This window comes from Staurois parvus, unplaced genomic scaffold (genome assembly GCF_062004578.1).
Source record: "Staurois parvus isolate SC_StPar_1 unplaced genomic scaffold, SC_StPar_1.0 ptg001079l, whole genome shotgun sequence".
Classification (NCBI taxonomy): domain Eukaryota; kingdom Metazoa; phylum Chordata; class Amphibia; order Anura; family Ranidae; genus Staurois; species Staurois parvus.
Window position 1 is genome coordinate 319228 of NW_028318875.1, and position 20310 is coordinate 339537.

General features: G+C 45.3%; 3 pseudogenes across 2 annotated transcripts; 2 read left to right on the forward strand and 1 right to left on the reverse strand.

Annotated features, from left to right (window-relative positions):
- The first annotated feature begins 704 nt into the window (after positions 1 to 704).
- LOC149440476 (uncharacterized) lies at positions 705 to 5654 on the forward strand (annotated as a pseudogene). Its single transcript, XR_016307605.1, has 5 exons — positions 705 to 1166; positions 1954 to 2079; positions 2196 to 2293; positions 2729 to 2870; positions 3541 to 5654. The product of XR_016307605.1 is annotated as an uncharacterized LOC149440476 (transcript).
- Positions 5655 to 10045: 4391 nt separating this feature from the next.
- On the reverse strand, positions 10046 to 10161 carry LOC149440477 (U2 spliceosomal RNA; annotated as a pseudogene).
- Positions 10162 to 12396: 2235 nt separating this feature from the next.
- On the forward strand, positions 12397 to 17635 carry LOC149440478 (uncharacterized; annotated as a pseudogene). Its single transcript, XR_016307602.1, has 6 exons — positions 12397 to 12471; positions 13565 to 13699; positions 13816 to 14015; positions 14105 to 14320; positions 14455 to 14596; positions 15134 to 17635. The product of XR_016307602.1 is annotated as an uncharacterized LOC149440478 (transcript).
- Positions 17636 to 20310: the final 2675 nt, after the last annotated feature.

A 20310-nucleotide genomic window follows, 5' to 3' on the forward strand; every position in this document is an offset into this window, starting at 1 on the left:
GAGATGGGCAGATTATGGGAGGGGGGGGTATTTGTGCTGGGGGGGAGATGGGCAGATTTTGGGAGGGGGGATATTTGTGGTGGGAGGAGATGGGCGAATTTTGTGAGGGGGGGATATTTGTGATGGGAGGAGATGGGCAGATTTTGTGAGGGGGGGATATTTGTGCTGGGAGGAGATGGGCAGATTTTGGGAGAGGGGATATTTGTGGTGGAAGGAGATGGGCAGATTTTGTGAGGGGGGACATTTGTGGTGGGAGGAGATGGGCAGATTTTGGGAGGGGGGGATATTTGTGCTGGGAGGAGATGGGCAGATTTTGGGAGAGGGGATATTTGTGGTGGGAGGAGATGGGCAGATTTTGTGAGGGGGGGACATTTGTGGTGGGAGGAGATGGGCAGATTTTGGGAGGGGGGGGTATTTGTGTTGGGAGGAGATGGGCAGATTTTGGGAGGGGGGGATATTTGCGGTGGGAGGAGATGGGCAGATTTTGGGAGGGGATATTTGTGTTGGGAGGAGATGGGCAAATTTTGGGAGGGGGGGGGATATTTGTGGTGGGAGGAGATGGGCAGATTTTGGGAGGGGGCAGATATTTGTGGTGGGAGGAGATGGGCAGATTTTGGGAAGGGAGAGGGGTGGATATTGGTGGTGGGAGGGGATGGGCAGATATTTTATATTCCATTGTTAATATTTCCAGCCCAAAATGCACATTTTAAAAGCGTGAAGAAAATATAAAAAACTATTTAAAAAAAATATTAAATGTATTATTGATTCGATTTTGATAGAAATGTAGCGTGCGTCATAATGGATGAAATATAACTGAAGGATTTATGTGGACTGGGGTACCATTTTTAACATTTTATGCAACATTGTACTTGAAAAAAAATTTTAATAAACATTTTCTACTGTTAAAAAAACAAAAAAAACCAAAATGTCACCGAAGAATGAGCTACAGCGCAAAATGTTACCTTACGTAGGATGCGGTTTATAGAGATCGCCACAAGATGGAGATATCACTTAGTGTGAGCGAAAATGAAATGCACAGACAGGAAGTGATGTCATGTAGGAACAGGAAGTGATGAAAGACAATGCGTAATATAAGGTAAAGACAGGAAGTTTGGAGAGAGAGAGAACGAAGTGGAGAGGAGATATCACTGGAGGACACCGAGGAGGTACTGAGATCTTATTTTCTATTTACACCCAGTAACCCCCCGTCATGCCCGTCCTCATCCTCCATCGTCATGCCCGTCCTCATCCTCCATCGTCATGCCCGTCCTCATCCTCCATCGCCACTGTGACGTCTTTTACAATTCAGATACATCCAAAATATAGAACCATTTATCCAACTGTCCATCCAGAACCTCTAGTTTATAGACCGAATACATCCTAAATATAGTACCAGCCTTCACTGGTCCTTGTTGCCTGTAGCAATGGCATGTCACCACTTCAGCCCATGTATGTACATTATAGGCCCCTTTATTCATGCGCCATTACCACTATGCATCCCTTGAAGTATCTTCAGACCAGGCTTGACAAAAGGTTTAACGCTTTACTTCGATACCTTCAGCTATGCAACCATCAGAACAGCGACCGTCTTTCACCAACCTAGTTCCTAGCTCAGGCTTGGCTGCTCCAGTGTACCTGGATAGGTAAGAGTCCATCAATGGAAAGTTCTCCAGATACTGGTGCCTCCACGGCAGACTGCAAGCCCCAGTGGTCCCCCTAAATGGTGGTGGTTGCAGGGTTTGCCAGAAGAGCCCTCTGTGGGCTGCCTGTGTTCTCCTTTCCCATGCAGCAGACCAACTAGGGCAGCCAGCTGTCTCACCAACCCTGCATTTTAACCCGCTTTCATGCTATACACTCAAATATATTTCGAGAATTTTGGAATTCTTGCAATATGTGTTCAAGCTGACCAACTGCACCAAAGTCTTCCCTCTCCGGATTATTTATTGTGTACAGGATAAAGGAAGTATTGAGGAGGAAATGTGGGCAACTGAAAGAGCAGCTCTTGATCCCATAATCCATCTTTAGAAGATCTCTACAAGGACGTCATGATGGACAATCAGCTGCCCCTCACATCACCGGGTAAGAGGAGACTTTATTGGAAAGGAGAGAGCAGTACGGAGGCTCCACCTAGATCCCCCATCATCTGATAAACACATAGAAACAATGGATTCAGTCAGTGTGTGTGTTTCCTACAGATGGATCCAGTCATGGGAACCCACCAGAGAGATGTCCCCGTCCTCTGTATTCCCGGGATTCCACACAGGAAGATCACACCATCCCTCACCACCATCAGGTAGGTGGATCCAGTAATGGGAACCCACCGGAGAGATGTCCCCGTCCTCTGTATTCCTGGGATTCCACACAGGAAGGTCACACAATCCCTCACCATCATCAGGTAGATAGATCCAGTCATGGGAACCCACCAGAGAGATGTCCCCGTCCTCTGTATTCCCAGGATTCCACACAGGAAGGTCACACCATCCCTCACCATCATCAGGTAGATAGATCCAGTCATGGGAACCCACCAGAGAGATGTCCCTGTCCTCTGTATTCCCGGGATTCCACACAGGAAGGTCACACCATCCCTCACCATCATCAGGTAGGTGGGGTTGGAGCATCTACAACTCAAAGATGATTCCAAACTGCATGAGATGATCATCTCTGAGGTCTCCGGGTATTGGTGCTCATGTTTTGAGGATGGTCCTTTTTTATCATTTTATGGTTTTAGGGTGAGGAACTCGTTCATATAAAAGCTGAGGTGAAGAAGGAAGAAGAAGAGACTTGTGTGATGAGTAATCAGCAGTGTATGAAGGAGGATGAGGCTATGGATCCCATTAAAGAGGAGGATCCATCTCCGTATATCAGCTCAGGTGAGTAATGAGCAGAAACTGTTCACATTTTACTTTTTCAGTTTAAAGACTTTAGGTTTTTCTCTCTCCTCATTGGCTAAGACACAGCAGCGGAACTCATTGGCTCTCACTGCTGTCAATCACAGCCAGTGAGGACAGAGGGGGGGCACTCAGGGTGAGGGAGGAGCCAGATGTACCAGCAAGGACGTAAGAAGAGGAGGATCGGGGCTGCTCTGTGCAATGCGCCAAAGTGGAACCTCATGCCTGCTGGACATCATATGAAAGGTTCTCCTCCATTCTTCCAAACAACCTCATGTTACTATCATCTGTGGTGGAACAACTGCATACCATATGAAAGGTCCATCTCCGTTCCTCAATATAACATCATGTTCCCAACAAATGAGGAGGAGATACTGGACACCATATGAAAGGTCCATCTCTGTTCCTCAATATAATGTCATGTTCCCAACAAATGAGGAGATACTGGAAACCATATGAAAGGTCCATCTCCGTTCCTCAATATAACGTCATGTTCCCAACAAATGAGGAGGAGATACTGGGCACCATATGGAAGGTCCATCTCTGTTCCTCAATATAACGTCATGTTCCCAACAAATGAGGAGGAGATATGACTCCTGAATACAAGGAGCAGAAAACCAAACATAACATATTTTCATATTCCTTCCAACAGACGGACAATATTGTCCAGAGATGAATACACGTGAGGGACGTCTTACTACATCTACAGGTCGCACTGCAGAAGACGGTGACATTGGACAATCTCCTACAAAAGTAACATTTTACTGGTTGGTAAAACCAATGAATCGTTCTCACCCCGAAGGATCTTCTGATAGATCCCATACTAGGACTTCAGATGTCCATCTAAGATCATTGGAACCTTCTAATCCTGAGGAATCTTCTGATAGATCCCATACTATGACTTCAGATGTCCATCTAAGTTCTCAAGGTGCCCACAGATCAAAAGATCCATCTAATCCCCAGAAACCCTCTTCAAGCCATGAGCCATTGCCATGTTTGGCGTGCGGGAAAACATTCACTAAGAAAAATTTACTTCGAGCACACCAGAAAACTCACAACACTGAGCGTCCTTATTCATGTTCGGAGTGCGAGAAATGTTTCCCTAACAAACAAAACCTTCTGAAACACCAGAGAACTCACACGGGCGAGCGTCCCTTCTCCTGTCCAGAGTGTGGAAAATGTTTTTCTAAGAAAGAAAACCTTGTTGTACACGAGAGAACTCACACTGGTGAGCGTCCCTTTTCCTGTCCAGAGTGTGGAAAATGTTTTTCTGGAAAAGGATACCTTCGTAACCACCAGAAAACTCATGTGAGTGAGTATCCGTTTTCGTGTTCGGAGTGCGGAAAAGGTTTCCCTAAAAAAGAAAACCTTGTCCGACACCAGAGGATTCACACGGGTGTGCGCCCCTTCTCCTGTTTAGAGTGCGGGAAATGTTTTTCTGTGAAAGAGAACCTTGTAGTACACCAGAGAATTCACACTGGTGAGCGTCCCTTTTGCTGTTCAGAGTGCGGAAAATGTTTTTCTGAAAAAGGAAACCTTCGTACACACCAGAAAACTCATACGGGCGAGCGACCATTTTCCTGTTTGGAGTGCGGAAAAAGTTATTATGACCAGGCAAGCCTTCGCAGACACCAAAAAAAGGACCACTTATGACCATCCATATTTCTGTTCGAAGTGCCGAAAATATTATTCCAAAAAAGAACCCCTTCCAATTCCCTCAGGTGAGCGTCCTTATTCATGTCCAGAGTGCGGGAAATGTTTCAACAGATCGCAAACCCTTGTTAGACACCAGAGAATGAACTTTGGCAAGCTTGCTTGTTTTCATGTTCAGAGTGTGGGAAATGTTTCAGTAAAAAAAAAAAAAAAGGCGCAATTGTTAGACACCAGAGAATGAATTCAGATCAGCGTCCTCATTTATGTTCATAGTGCGGGAAATGTTTCAATCAAAATTGAACCCTTGTTAGACACCAGCAAATTAATGCAGATGAGTGCCCTTATTCATGTTCAGAGTGCGGGAAATGTTTCAACAGAAAAGCAAGCCCTTGTTACACACCAGAGAATGAACTCGGGTGAGTGTCCTTGTTTTTATGTTCAGAGTGTGGGAAGTGTTTCAATAAAAATTGAACCCTTGTTTTTTTTTTTACCAGAGAATGAACTTGGGTGAGTGTCCTTGTTTTTATGTTCCGAGTGCGGGAAATGTTTCAATAAAAAAAAAAAAAGCAACCCTTGTTCAAAACCAGCGAATGAATTCAGACAGGCGGCCCTATTTATGTTCAGAGTGTGGGAAATGTTTCAATGAAAAATTGAACCCTTGTTTAGACACCAGCGAATGAATTCAGATGGGCGTCCCTATTCATGTGTAGAGTGCGGGAAATGGTTCAACAGAAAGCGAGCCCGTGTTTAGACACCAGAGAATGAATTCAGATAAGCAGCCTTGTTCGTGTTCTGCGTTGCGGAAATGTTCCAACAAAAACGGGGTCCTTGTTAGACACCAGCGAATTAACTAGGGTGAGCGCCCTTGTTCATGCTCAGCGTGCGGGAAATGTTTCATTACCAGAGAAACCCTTGTTACTCACCAGGAAAATCACTCGGGTGATTCATGTACAGAGTGCGGGAAATGTTTCACTAAGAAACACTCGCTTCTCGCACACATAACAAGACAAATCAGAGCATCCTAGCAACTTTTCAGAGTGCGGGAAATGTTTTACAGATCAGAGAAGTCTAATTGGAGAGAAGACGCCTGCTGATTCTTGACCAATGTACGACGGATTTTATCGGGGGGGGGGGACCGTTTAGTCCATAGCAACTGGAGGGTAAAAAACGGATTTATGACGAGGTCCATCCCGGCAACTTTTTTATTTATAGGTAGAGCTTATTAGGGCGGAGTCTTCTATTGGCTTCTTCTGCTTCAAATGGTGGGAGGAACCTCCTATCACTGTGATCTAATCTGGGCGGGGTCATAAAGAACCGAGTCCGTTGTATACTGAAGATAATATCCGTCCCATACATCTATAGAGCGAGAAATCCAGGACACACCATGGCGCTCACCTCCCCAAACCCCCCCCCCCCCCCCCCGTAGTTGCAGTGTCACATCCGTGTTACATCACTGAAATACTCCTGTACGCTGTAAGTGGGCGGAGTTACGCGTATTTGAAGATCCTATACGTAGAAGGTTCAGTAAGAAACATCTGAACAATTTGTATGGACGTGTGTGACCTGATTTTTAGAGGACTACCAAGAAAGGAAGATGGATTTCGGGACCTGGATCACCTGCTGGTGGCACTGTGAGCTGAAGGTTGTAGTTCCGGTGTCCATAGGGCACAGGATGCAAGGCAGGAGCCAGATTGGGGTCAGGATCAGAATAAATGGCATGCAGTCTCTGGCAGCGGAGCAAAACAGTGGAGTGGAAGGCAAGGGAGGACTTAAATACCCTCCCAGCAGCCAGCAGATCTCTGTATTCAGTTTCCACCTGATGCTGGCTGCTGGGAGAGTATTTAGGTCCCTCACCTACTAGTGCCTGTCGCTCCAGTGTTTTTCTCTGCTGCCCCAGACTGCATGCTATTTATTCTGATCCTGTGCCCTGGGTCCCTGACCCTATGGTCACCCATCCTACACCAGCAGGGACCTCTCCCCGATGGCTGCATGTCTCAATGATATAGGGTCAGAACCGAGGAAAGGTTCCTTTTGCAGGTTCGTTCTGATCGCAGATCCCAGTAATCGGTTTCCAACTAGAAGACCTCATTAGCCCAGCAAGAAAGACTCATGAGCCCAGGAAGAAGGACCCATGAGCCCAGGAAGAAGGACCCATGAGCCCAGGAAGAGGGACCCATGAGCCCAGGAAGAAGAGCTCATGAGCCCAGCAAGAAGGAGTCATGAGCCCAGCAAGAAGGAGTCATGAGCCCAGCAAGAAGGAGTCATGAGCCCAGCAAGAAGGAGTCATGAGCCCAGGAAGAAAGACTCATGAGCCCAGGAAGAAGGACCCATGAGCCCAGCAAGAAGGACCCATGAGCCCAGCAAGAAGGACCCATGAGCCCAGGAAGAAGGACTCATGAGCCCAGGAAGAAGGACCCATGAGCCCAAGAAGAAGGACCCATGAGCCCAAGAAGAAGGACCCATGAGCCCAGCAAGAAAGACCCATGAGCCCAGGAAGAAGGACCCATGAGCCCAGGAAGAAGGACCCATGAGCCCAGGAAGAAGGACCCATGAGCCCAGGAAGAAGGACCCATGAGCCCAGGAAGAAGGACCCATGAGCCCAGGAAGAAGGACCCATGAGCCCAGCAAGAAGGAGTCATGAGCCCAGCAAGAAGGAGTCATGAGCCCAGGAAGAAGGACCCATGAGCCCAGGAAGAAGGACCCATGAGCCCAGGAAGAAGGACCCATGAGCCCAGGAAGAAGGACCCATGAGCCCAGGAAGAAGGACCCATGAGCCCAAGAAGAAGGACCCATGAGCCCAAGAAGAAGGACCCATGAGCCCAGCAAGAAGGATTACCCTTGGCAATAAGCCACACTAACTGTAGGAGGTGATCCGGAAGGGGGGAGGGAACAAGAGGAAATGTGCTGGGGAGCAACTTGGGGGGAATGATCTGTTCTAGAAGGAGGGTAGATTTGTGCTGGGAGGGGGAATTTGGAGGAGGAGATGGAGAGGATTGTGTTTGAGGGAGGGTTTTGTGCTGGGGAGGGCTGTTTGGGAAGGAAGAGGATGGGATATGGGGGAGGTGATTTGTGCTCAGAGGTGTTTTTTTTTTTTTTTTTTTGGGGGGGATTTGTGCTAGAAGAGGGATTGGGGTGATTTATGCTAGAGTGCAGAATTGGGGTGGGGGGTAATTGTGCTAAAAGGTGGGGCAGGGAATAATTTTTTCTGAGAGGAGATGGGGGAATTTGGTGGGGCAAAGATTTGTACTGGGAGGGGGTGAGCATGCAGATTCGTGCTGGGGGAAAAGGTGATTTTTGCTGAAAGGGTAAAGTGGGGAGGGAGTTTCCCCTCTTTTCAGATCCTGGGTTCGAATCTTGGCCTTCTGCGGTGAGTGCAATGTTTCTTCGTGCTGAGCCACCAGGAATGCTGGACGGATCCCTTGACAATTATTTGGATGATCCTGCCTTGACTTTGCTTGTCCTAAACCTTGAACCCTTTGTTCTCCCATGAACTTCCTGATATAAGCCATGTCTCTGCACCTCCTGTTTGCCAGATTATTGCGCTCTCCAGCCAGTATCTCGCTCCTTGCCTTCTCTGCTGTCATCCATATTTTTCTACCTTTCGTGATTGACCCTTGGCTACTGGACCTCCGCTTGCTCACCTCCTGGTGAGGACTGCGACCGTGTGCTAAGACGCAGCAAAATCCATCTCCACCATCAGGAGCTCTGGTGAACACCGGTTAGCACCTCAGGTGAGCCCACTCCTCCACCACGGTGACCTGCCTGTGTACCTATGGTTTCGGTGAGAGTCTTTCCACTGCTATAGCAACTGGTCTTCGAGCCTGACCCCTGATCGTGACACCTCTCTTGACCTCGATACACTCCTGCACTCTTTTCTTTTAGTACTCCTGACCCTTCTCTAACCGCACCAACTTTTTTTCTGTGGTACACTTAGGTCATTACTCCCTGAGATGAACTTCATTCTCAAATTTTAAAGTTGGGAGGTATGTGATGTTATGTAGTGGGGCAACTTGTAATTTTAACCCTCTCAAGCTTGGCGGTGGATGGTGCCTAATGTCTCAGTAGAATCTTTTACCATGAGGGTTCCTCTCCTTGGATGGCCCAAGACAATGACTTGAAGTGTGAAGACAATGACTTTCTAAGCCTGACTCTACAGAAGTAGAAATAATGAGAGGGCTGTACTAACTGGTAGTGAAACGAGGACCGTGTGGAACCAAAGGAACATATCAAATACAAAAACATCAAATATTAGACTGTCATTTAAGCAAACACTTACAACAAAGAGTTTGAAGGAACATCCACCTCCATTCCTCACAATAAAAAAAATATAATTGTCCACCATCACTCAGTGGGCCATGGTTGGTTTGCTTATTGTGTCCAATTTATTAAAGTTTTTGGTTTTCTGCATTCGTTTTACAATAGTTTGCTATTTTGTACACCATTCTAGTGTCCTAGGAACAAAAGATATTTGTGACCTGCCCAGCACTAAGTTGTCATTCAGGGGCAATAGCAATATCACCACCAACTGAATGACCAGAGCCAGAGGGTAGATGCTCATGGCCAATTCTGGCAGATTGGTTTGTGTATTTTGTAAACTATGATCGACTAGAGTTTTGCAGCAACACCTGTATTGCCGCAAGCTTGAATCTCATTTTTTTAAGTCCGCAAACGTGCAACTATAACGAAAAACCCGTAAGTGTTTCACAAAAAAGTGCAAGTGCAAAAACACCACACAAAAAGTGCACTTAGGGGTGTGCTGTGTCCTACCCCTAAAGGGGCTTGGACCGCTTACCCTGATCCCCCGGGGCACGAAACTCCTGACGGGGACAAGGTTCCCACTTGGTCCTCCTGGCCAAAAGGCCTGGTGGACCACCGTTCCCTATGCCCAGCCGAAGCCGGACATTCAGTACTAGGCAAGGGGACTCTCCCGAAGAAGAGTCCTCTAGGGATCAGGGGAGGAAGGAACCGTATGGCCACACATCCTCCCCCTAGACTTCAGGGTAGGCCCGAGGACCCACACCCTCCATCCGTGAAAAAACACACACATAAGGCAAAGAAAAAGTGACAAACGTGGGTAAGTGCATAATAAATAAATAAATAAGAGAAAGAAAAAATAAAAAAGTGGTACCGTGCCGAATTGTGCACAGACCAGGCCCTGAGGCCCGTAGCAAAAATTGCCCTGAACTTAGCCAAAAGGCCTGGTCCTTAGGGCGCTGTGCAAAAAGAGGTGAAAAACGGTGGCCATGTGTCATCTTCACACCGTGGGGTCCCACACCCAAGTGTTACTAGTGACACCCCTGAGGCGACTACTCAGGGGGCACTGAGTTTGCGGACTTTTTGCGTCCCCAGCCCCAGGCCAGACCAAGGTAGATCCGTCCAAATCAGGAGGTACTGGGTCCTTCCAGTCTTCTCAGAGGAATTACTCCCGGGGCCCCAGCTTAACTCGTGGCGCTCCCCGGTTTCTCTCCCTCCGGTACTAGCCTTCCGGACCCCCATCATACCAGTGAGGGTACTATACAACAACCATCCCCGCAAAGCTAGAATGGTCGGGAGCACCCCCACTGGACACTGATCAGAACAGATACTACACTTGATCTTAGCCAAAAGGCCGAGAAGCAAGCTTGAATCTCATCCCTATTGTACAGCATATGAAAGGTTCACCACCAGTTTTTCATATAACCTCATGTTACCTACAAATGTGGTGAAAGCACTGTACACCTCATGGAAGGTCCATCTCCATTTCTCAATATAATGTAATGTTCCCAAAAAATGAGATACTATACACTATCTGAAAGGTCCATCTCCATTCCTCAATATTACGTCATGTTCCCAACAAATGAGGAGGAGATACTGTACACCATAAGAAAGGTCCACCTCTGTTCCTCAATATAATGTCAAGTTCCCAACAAATGAGGAGGAGATACTGGACACCATATGAAAGGTACATCTACATTCCTCAATATAACATCATGTTCCCAACAAATGAGGAAATACTGGACACCATATGAAAGGTCCATCTCCATTCCTCAATATAATGTCATGTTTCCAACAAATGAGATACTGGACACCATATGAAAGGTCCATCTCCATTCCACAATATAACGTCATGTTCCCAACAAATGAGGAGAAGATACTGAACACCATATGAAAGGTACATCTACATTCTTCAATATAACATCATGTTCCCAACAAATGAGGAGGAGATACTGAACACCATATGAAAGGTCCATCTCCATTTCTCAATATAAGGTCATGTTCCCAACAAATGAGGAGGAGATTCTGTACACCATATGAAAGGTCCATCTCCATTCCTCAATATCACGTCATGTTCTCAACAAATGAGGAGGAGATATTGAACACCATATGAAAGGTCCATCTCCATTCCTCAATATAATGTCATGTTCCCAAGAAATGAGGAGATACTGGACACCGTATGAAAGGTCCATCTCCATTCCTCAATATAACGTCACGTTCCCAACAAATGAGGAGGAGATACTGTACACCATAAGAAAGGTCCACCTCCGTTCCTCAATATAATGTCACGTTCCCAACAAATTAGGAGGAGATACTGGACACCAAATGAAATGTCCACCTCCATTCCTCAATATAATGTCACGTTCCCAACAAATGAGGAGGAGATACTGGACACCATATGAAAGGTCCATCTCCATTCCTCAATATAACGTCACGTTCCCAACTAATGAGGAGGAGATACTGGACACCAAATGAAAGGTCCATCTCCATTCCTCAATATAACGTCACGTTCCCAACTAATGAGGAAGAGATACTGGACACCAAATGAAAGGTCCATCTCCATTCCTCAATATAACGTCATGTTCCTAACAAATGAGGAGGAGATACTGTACACCATATGAAAGGTCCATCTCCATTCCTCAATATAATGTCATGTTCCCAACAAATGAGGAGGAGATTCTGTACACCATATGAAAGGTCCATCTCCATTCCTCAGCATAACATCATATTCCCAACAAATGAAGAGGAGAAGGGCACTTGGCATCAATAATGTCCTAGGGCACCAGCACCTAGATTATGTAGCCGGCATCTTTTGCAGGGTGGCCTAGGTCCCTGACACCACTATCATGCATTCTACAGCATAACTCCCAAACATCTTGGATTCCGTAGGACTGTCCATGGATTTCAACAAAATATATTGGTCAGAGCACTAAAATTCTTTTTAGTGTATGCTTTTTTCTGAAACTATAGATTGACAAACAGTCGTGCAACATAGAAAAAAATTTCAACCACCACCATTGTATTCTCGAGGGCCACTGCTTATAGAAAACATATCGCCATCTGGAGGAAGTCATATCTCACACCTTTATTATTTTATGATACATTTTAACTATTTTCACCCCAAAATGCAGAATAACAAAAAATGCTCTGGAGCCAGAAGACATCAGTGTCCTGCAGAAGGAGTAAAAATAAAAAAAAAATATTTATTGTTGATTCCGTTTTAACAGAAATGTAGCGTGCGAAGGGTCATAATGTATGAAATATAAGCGGGGAACGCGCTACAGGACAGAGGGCGGCATATTGACGTAATGAATGATGCCATAATAAATCCACCACAAGCAGGGGCGGACTGACCATTTAAAAACTCGGGTACTGCCCGAGGGCCCGGGGACAGTAGGGGGCCCCATGAGATGCCCCTGGTACCTTTTTCATAGGCTTTTTTTAAATTTGTGCAAGGATACAGGGGCCCCATGATCCCCTATTGCCCAGGGGCCCAATGAGTTGTCAGTCCGCCCCTTACCACAAGATGGCGTTATGAATTAGGGTGATGGGAAGCTCAGAGAGGAAGTGATGTCATGTAGGAACAGGAAGTGATGTAAAACAAAGACAAGGCGTTATATAAGGGAAAGACAGGAAATTGTTGGGGGGAGAGAAGTCACCAGATTGCACCGAGGAGGTAATAAGATCGTATTTTATATTTACACCCAGTAATCCCCCCGTCCATCCAGAGCCTTTGGTATATAGACCGGATACGTCCTAAATATAGAACCATTTATCCAACCGTCTATCCGGAGCCTCTGGTTTATAGACCGGATACGTCCTAAATATAGAACCATTTATCCAACCGTCCATCCAGAGCCTCCGGTTTATAGACCGGATACGTCCTAAATATAGAACCATTTAACCAACCGTCCATCCAGAGCCTCCGGTTTATAGACCGGATACGTCCTAAATATAGAACCATTTATCCAACCGTCCATCCAGAGCCTCCGGTTTATTGACCGGATACGTCCTAAATATAGAACCATTTATCCAACCGTCCATCCAGAGCCTCTGGTTTATAGACCGGATACGTCCTAAATATGGAACCATTTATCCAACTGTACACCCAGTGCCTCTGGTTTATAGACCGGATACATCCTAAATATGGAACCATTTATCCAACCGTACACCCAGTGCCTCTGGTTTATAGACCGGATACGTCCTAAATATAGAACCATTTATCCAACCGTCCATCCAGAGCCTCTGGTTTATAGACCAGATACGTCTTAAATATAGAACCATTTATCCAACCGTCCATCCAGAGCCTCTGGTTTATAGACTGGATATGTCCTAAATATGGAGCCATTTATCCAACCGTCCATCCAGAGCCTTGGGGACCTTTCCTTTAGGTCATCAATGACAGATGAGGAGGAGGAGGGTCAGCGGCTACAAGCAGCACGCAGTCAACCTGGAGCCACTTTGGCTGCTCTGTCATTGAGTATTACTGTGCAGAGTTTGAATTTACCCAGGACACGTCTTCCTCCTCTCACTGCCATTCAGCCCGGCATCCGCAGCCCAGTGGCAAATGCTTGGTGCCCTCTGGCTAGACCAGGCCTGGTGAGCAGGGAGCAGAGGGCCTGAGCCAGAGGTGGTGAAACCAAGTTCCAGCTGAAAAAAAAGCCCTGCATACCACATAGATAAGGACCACCGGAAAGTGAATGAAAGGATATTACAGGAATTGGAGATGAATGCGCTTCACACTGCTCTACACTCTTACGTATTTCTAGAATTTAAGAACTCTGGACTTCCTGCAATACCTGTTCAACCTGGCCTACTGCATCAAAGTCATCCATCCTGAGAAGGACACAAGGATCTCTGCAAGGACGTCATGATGGACAATCAGCCGCCCCTCACATCACCGGGTAAGAGGAGACTTTATTGGAAAGGAGAGAACAGTACGGAGGGTCCACCTAGATCCCCCATCATCTGATAAACACATAGAAACAATGGATTCAGTCAGTGTGTGTGTTTCCTACAGATGGATCCAGTCATGGGAACCCACCAGAGAGATGTCCCCGTCCTCTGTATTCCCGGGATTCCACACAGGAAGATCACACCATCCCTCACCATCATCAGGTAGATGGATCCAGTCATGGGAACCCACCAGAGAGATGCCCCCGTCCTCTGTATTCCCGGGATTCCACACAGGAAGGTCCCACCATCCCTCACCATCAGCAGGTAGATAAGGAACAATCACTGATAGTATCATTAGGATCTGTACATTATCTGCATTGTTACCATTGATGTCATTTTTATTATATATTCAGAGTGGAAACCTGAGAGATTCTAAAGTTGAGGTCAAAGAAGAGATAAAAGAGGAGGATGATGAGGATGGGGTGATGGAGTCAAAAGGACACAAAGATCTGTGCCAGGACACCATGGTGGATTCATCCAGTTATGGAAACCCACCAGAGAGATGTCCCCGTCCGCTGTATTCCCGAGATTTCACACAGGAAGACCACACCATCCCTCACCATCATCAGGTAGGTAGAGTTGGAGCATCTACAACCTAAAAATGATTCCAAACTGACATAATCTGAGATAATCATCTCTGAGGTCTCCGGGTATTAGTGCTTATGTTTTTAGGATGTTCCTTCTTATCATTTTGTGGTTTTAGGGTGAAGAACTTATTGATATAAAAGCCAAGGTGAAGAAGGAAGAAGAAGAAACTTATGTGATGGGTGATCAGCAGTGTATGAAGGATGATGTGGTTATGGATCCCATTAAAGAGGAGGATCCATCTCCGTATATCAGCTCAAGTGAGTAATGAGCAGAAACCGTTCACATTTTACTTTGGTTTGTTTTTTTTTGTGTTTTTTGGTTTTCTGCATTCATTTTACAATTGTTTGCCATTTTATGAAAAGGTCCATATCATTTCTCACACTGTGATCCACAAAGTTTGGTGGGGATATTGAACACCATCCTAGTGTCCATATGGAAGGTCCATCTCCATTCCTCAATATAACGTCATGTTCCCAACAAATGAGGAGGAGATACTGGACACCATATGAAAGGTCCATCTCCATTCCTCAATATAACATCATGTTCCCAACAAATGAGGAGGAGATACTGGACACCATATGAAAGGTCCATCTCCATTCCTCAATATAACATCATGTTCCCAACAAATGAGGAGGAGATACTGGACACCATATGAAAGGTCCACCTCCTTTCCACAGTCTCTGAAAGTTTTCTGTAGTAACACGTGCACCCCTATAGTGATATCAGAAGTTGAACTCTAGACACTGCTGTACATTGTATGAACTGTATACAAACAACATATTTATTTCCAACAGATGGACATTATTGTTCAAAGACCAACACGTTTGAGAGATCTCCTATTAAACCTCCAGGTCGCATTGCAGAAGACAGTGACATTGGACACTCTCCTAAAAAAGTAACATTTTACTGGTTGGTAAAACCAATGGATCCTTCTAATTCTGAGGAATATTCTGATAGATCCAATACTAGGACTTCAGATGTCCATCTAAGACCAATGGATCCTTCTAATCCTGAGGAACCTTTTGATAAATCCCATCCTATGACTTCAGTTGTCCATCTAAGACCAATGGATCCTTCTAATCCTGAGGAACCTTTTGATAAGTCCGATCCTATGACTTCAGTTGTCCATCTAAGACCAATGGATCCTTCTAATCCTGAGGAACCTTTTGATAAATCCCATCCTATGACTTCAGTTGTCCATCTAAGACCAATGGATCCTTCTAATCCTGAGGAACCTTTTGATAAATCCGATCCTATGACTTCAGTTGTCCATCTAAGACCAATGGATCCTTCTAATCCTGAGGAACCTTTTGATAGATCCCATACTCTGACTTCAGATCACCATCTAAGTCCTCACAGTGCTCACAGATCAACAGATTCATCCAATCCCCAGAAATCCTGTCCAAGTCATGAAGGAGCTCACACAGGAGGCAGCTCATTTTCCTGTTCGATGTGCGAGAAATCTTTCACTAAGCAAAGAGCGCTCCTAGCACACCAGAAATCTCACAAGCCTAAGCCTCCTTATTTATGTTTAGAGTGTGGGAAATTGTTTCCTAAGAAACAAAGACTTGTTGTTCACCAGAGAATGCACACGGGTGAGCGTCCCTTTTCCTGTTCAGAGTGCGGGAGATGTTTTTCAGAGAAACAGAATCTCCTCATACACCAGAGAATTCACACGGGTGAGCGCCCCTTTTGCTGTTCAGAGTGCGGGAAAACTTTTTCTGAGAAAGGAAGCCTTCATAAACACCAAAGAAGTCACACCGGCGAGCGTCCTTACACATGTTCCGATTGCGGGAAATGTTTTTCTGTTAAAAAATGCCTCCTGACACACCAGAGAATTCATACGGGTGAGCGCCCCTTTTCTTGTTCAGAGTGTGGGAAAAGTTTTTCTGACAATGGAAACCTTCGTAAACATCAGAGAATTCACACGGGTGAGCGCCCCTTTTCCTGTTTACAGTGTGGAAAATGCTTTGCTGACCAAGGAAACCTTCGTAAACACGTAAAAAAATCACACCCATGAGTGTCCATATTTATGTTCGGAGTGTGGAAAATGTTTTTTTCCAAGGAAGAACTCCTTATACACCAGATAAGTCACTCAGGTGAGCGTCCCTATTTGTCTTCAGTGTGGGAAATGATTCACTAAAAAAGGAGGCCTTTTTTGAACACCAGAGAAGTCACTTAGGTGAGCGTCCCTATTCACGTTCAGTGTGTGGGAAATGTTTCAATTAAAAAAAAAAATGAGCTCTTGTTAAACACCAGAAAGGGAATGCAGATGAGAGTCCTTATTCAGATTGTGGGAAATGTTTCACCAAAAAAGGAGGCCTTTTTTGGACACTAGGGAATTTGTTTAGACGAGCATCCCTATTCATGATCAGAGTCCGGGAAATCTTTCTCTCAGAAAGGAGAACACATGACCCACCAGAAAGGTGACTCAGGTGCTCCTCCTTGTTCATATTCAGAGTGTGGGAAAAGTTTCACCCACAATAAAAAAAAATGAGGCCTTATTAGACACCAGACAATTCACAAAGTGTGGGAAATGTTTTGCCAAAAGAGGCCTTTTTTGGACACCAGAGAAGTCACACAGGTGAGCGTCCTTATTCATATTCAGAGTGTGGGAAATGTTTCACAAAAAAAAGGAGGCCTTTTTAGACACCAGACAATTCACTTAGGTGAGTGTCCCTATTCGTGATCAAAGTGCGGGAAATGTTTCATCAAAAAAAGGAGGCCTTGTTAGACACCATACAATTCACTTTGATCACGAATAGGGACACTCACCTAAGTGCGGGAAATGTTTCACCAAAAAAAAGGAAGCCTTGTTAGACACCAGACAATTCACATAGGTCAGCGTCCCTATTTGTGATCAAAAGTGCAGGAAATCTTTCACTCGGAAAAGAGAATGTGACCCATCAGGAAAGTCATTCAGGTGCTCGTCCTTATTTATGTTCCATCAGAATTGTTGGCGCACAATGTTCGGACGTGTGGGACTTGATTTTTTTCCATCGCAATGATGGCGGTAAAGGTAGAGGACTACAAAGAAAGGAAGATGGTGGCGGACTAATGTGGGTACTGAGCATGCCCAGTAGGCTCTGTCTTCTATCAGCAGGGAGCATGCTTGTTAAGTATTAGTTTGGTAGTAATAATGTAAAAGAAAAAAAAAATGAAAAAGGTCCAATGAGATTAGAAGATTCCAGTCACATGGCTGAAGTCCCGAATCATCTCCTTGTATTGTAGCTTTGTGAAATGAGCCTCACGTGAGTTTCAATTTCTACATAATAAAACTATCTAATTGTTGTTTATCATTTTATTTTTTTAATGTCTGGCTGTGATGTGAGGTCCAATCTGTGTGTGTAATCATCGATGTACCTGAATAGAAGGATTACCCCCATCATGTTCCCGACAAATGAGGAGGAGATACTGTACACCATATGAAAGGTCCATCTCCATTCCTCAATATAACGTCATGTTCCCAACAAATGAGGAGGAGATACTGGACACCATATGAAAGGTCCATCTCCATTCCCCAATATAACGTCATGTTCCCAATAAATGAGGAGATACTGGACACCATATGAAAGGTCCATCTCCATTCCTCAATATAACGTCATGTTCCCAACAAATGAGGAGGAGATACTGGACACCATATGAAAGGTCCATCTCCATTCCCCAATATAACGTCATGTTCCCAATAAATGAGGAGATACTGGACACCATATGAAAGGTCCATCTCCATTCCTCAATATAACGTCATGTTCCCCACAAATGAGGAGATACCGGACACCATATGAAAGCTCCATCTCCATTCCTCCATAGAACGTCATGTTCCCAACCAATGAGGAGGAGATACTGGACACCATATGAAAGGTCCATCTCCATTCCTCCATAGAACGTCATGTTCCCAACCAATGAGGAGGAGATACTGGACACCATATGAAAGGTCCATTTCCAATCCTCAATATAACGTCATGTTCCCAACAAATGAGGAAATACTGGACACCATATGAAAGGTCCATCTCCATTCCTCAATAGAACGTCACGTTCCCAACAAATGAGGAGGAGATACTGGACACCATATGAAAGGTCCATCTCCGTTCCTCAATAGAACGTCATGTTCCCAACAAATGAGATACTGGACACCATATGAAAGGTCCATCTCCATTCCTCAATATAACGTCACGTTCCCAACAAATGAGGAGGAGATACTGGACACCATATGAAAGGTCCATCTCCATTCCTCAATATAATGTCAATACATGGACCTTCAAATACAATACAGTGTACAATATTAATGGAGACGTTCCATGATCTTTTCCCGCTCGCCATCTTAAAGTTAGTTGTTGTTCTCCCAGGTTTCCGACTCCTGGTTTTACTCTAAAAATGATCTATGTAGTTATAGGGCCACCCCACGACTCTCGCTGCTGTCCCATTCTCCTGTGCTTCCCTTTTGTGGTTCCCGGACTCTCGTAGGAACACCGGGACCACAACAAATAACTTTAGGATGGCAGGCAGGAGGAGATCATGGAACATCCATCCCCCGAGCTCCTCCATAGAAGTGTAGGGCTCTCAGGACCTTCCTGTGGCCTGACATGTACTTCCTGTAGTGCAGCTCCGAGTGCCGATCGAATGAATCCACCACCAGACAGGGTGCTGGAGCGAATATGCTCATCACCAAAGACAGAGATTGTTCTAGACCTTAGTTCTCAGCCCTTCCGGGTCAGAGCTGGCTAGAAAGCCAGATGTATAGGTAAAGTGGTTGTAAACCCTCCATATACCCAGTGAAGGAAATGGCCTCAGGTGATCCTCAGAGATGAAACTCCTGCATAAGCTGTACCTGTTTATTTACAGCCCTATCTTCTCCACAACCATTCAAAGTCCAGAATTTATAAAGCTTGCCTGAGCTGTCAGAAAAAAAAGTGGGCGGGGAGCTGAAGTTACACTCTGCAGAGCTCAGTGAGGAGACCTCTGAGTGCTGATTGGAGGGAAGGGACACACCCCCTTCATACAGCACACAGGAACAGAGCTGAGGCTGTCAATCACAGGCTGTGTGCTGGAGGTCCCCTGTCACCTTTTTATCTCTTGGTGTCAGAAGTGACTGATGCTGATAGCAGAGGAAGGAGGCAGCAGACATAAATGACACTCGCTGCTCTGGACTGAGACAAGTACACAATGTAGAGGGATGTGCTTTGTTCCTGTTTCATGTCTGAGGTGTACAGCCCCTTTCATAGAGCACAATGTTGTGTTTTGCATTGGCCGGAGCAAAGGACAGGGAAGACAATAGGAACCTAATGGACCCCTGATGTCTCCATAAAGAGAACCTGTCACCTGCCCAATGCTATCCTATTGCCATGGGTGTTCAACCTGCAGCCCTCTAGATGTTGCGGAAGTACAAGTCCCATGAGGCAATGCAGGCCGCTGACAGTCATAAGCATGGCTCCCAAAGGCAGAGGCATGATGGGACTTGAAGCTCCGCAACAGCCTGAGGGCCGCAGGTTGAGCGCCCATGGCTTATGAGATTACAAAAAAGTAAAACATAAAAGAAAAAAATACAATAAAATATATGTAAAAAATAGTGCACCTCTGTTGCCCCGCCCACACCGGTGAGCACACACACGAGCGTCAAGTGCGCACGTGGTTTTTTAGCCTGAAACGTTTGAACTCTATTTACTCGGCACAACCTCGTCATTTATTTTTCACAAAAAAAAATTAAAAATATGAAAAAATTACTTTTTTTTAATTTTGTTATTTTTCGTGAAAATGTAGATTTATGAATAAATAACGCACAACATAACCATTTTCAACTGCCATTTTCTTATTCTACGGGGACTCTGCTATCATAAAATATATAATATTCTGGGGGGGGAGGCTGAAATATATTTCCAACCAAAAATGGATTTTTTTAAAGTGTGTGTAAAAAATTAACAAAAATGCTCTCAAGCCAAAAACATATCAGGGGCCTGCGGGGGGGCGTAAATAA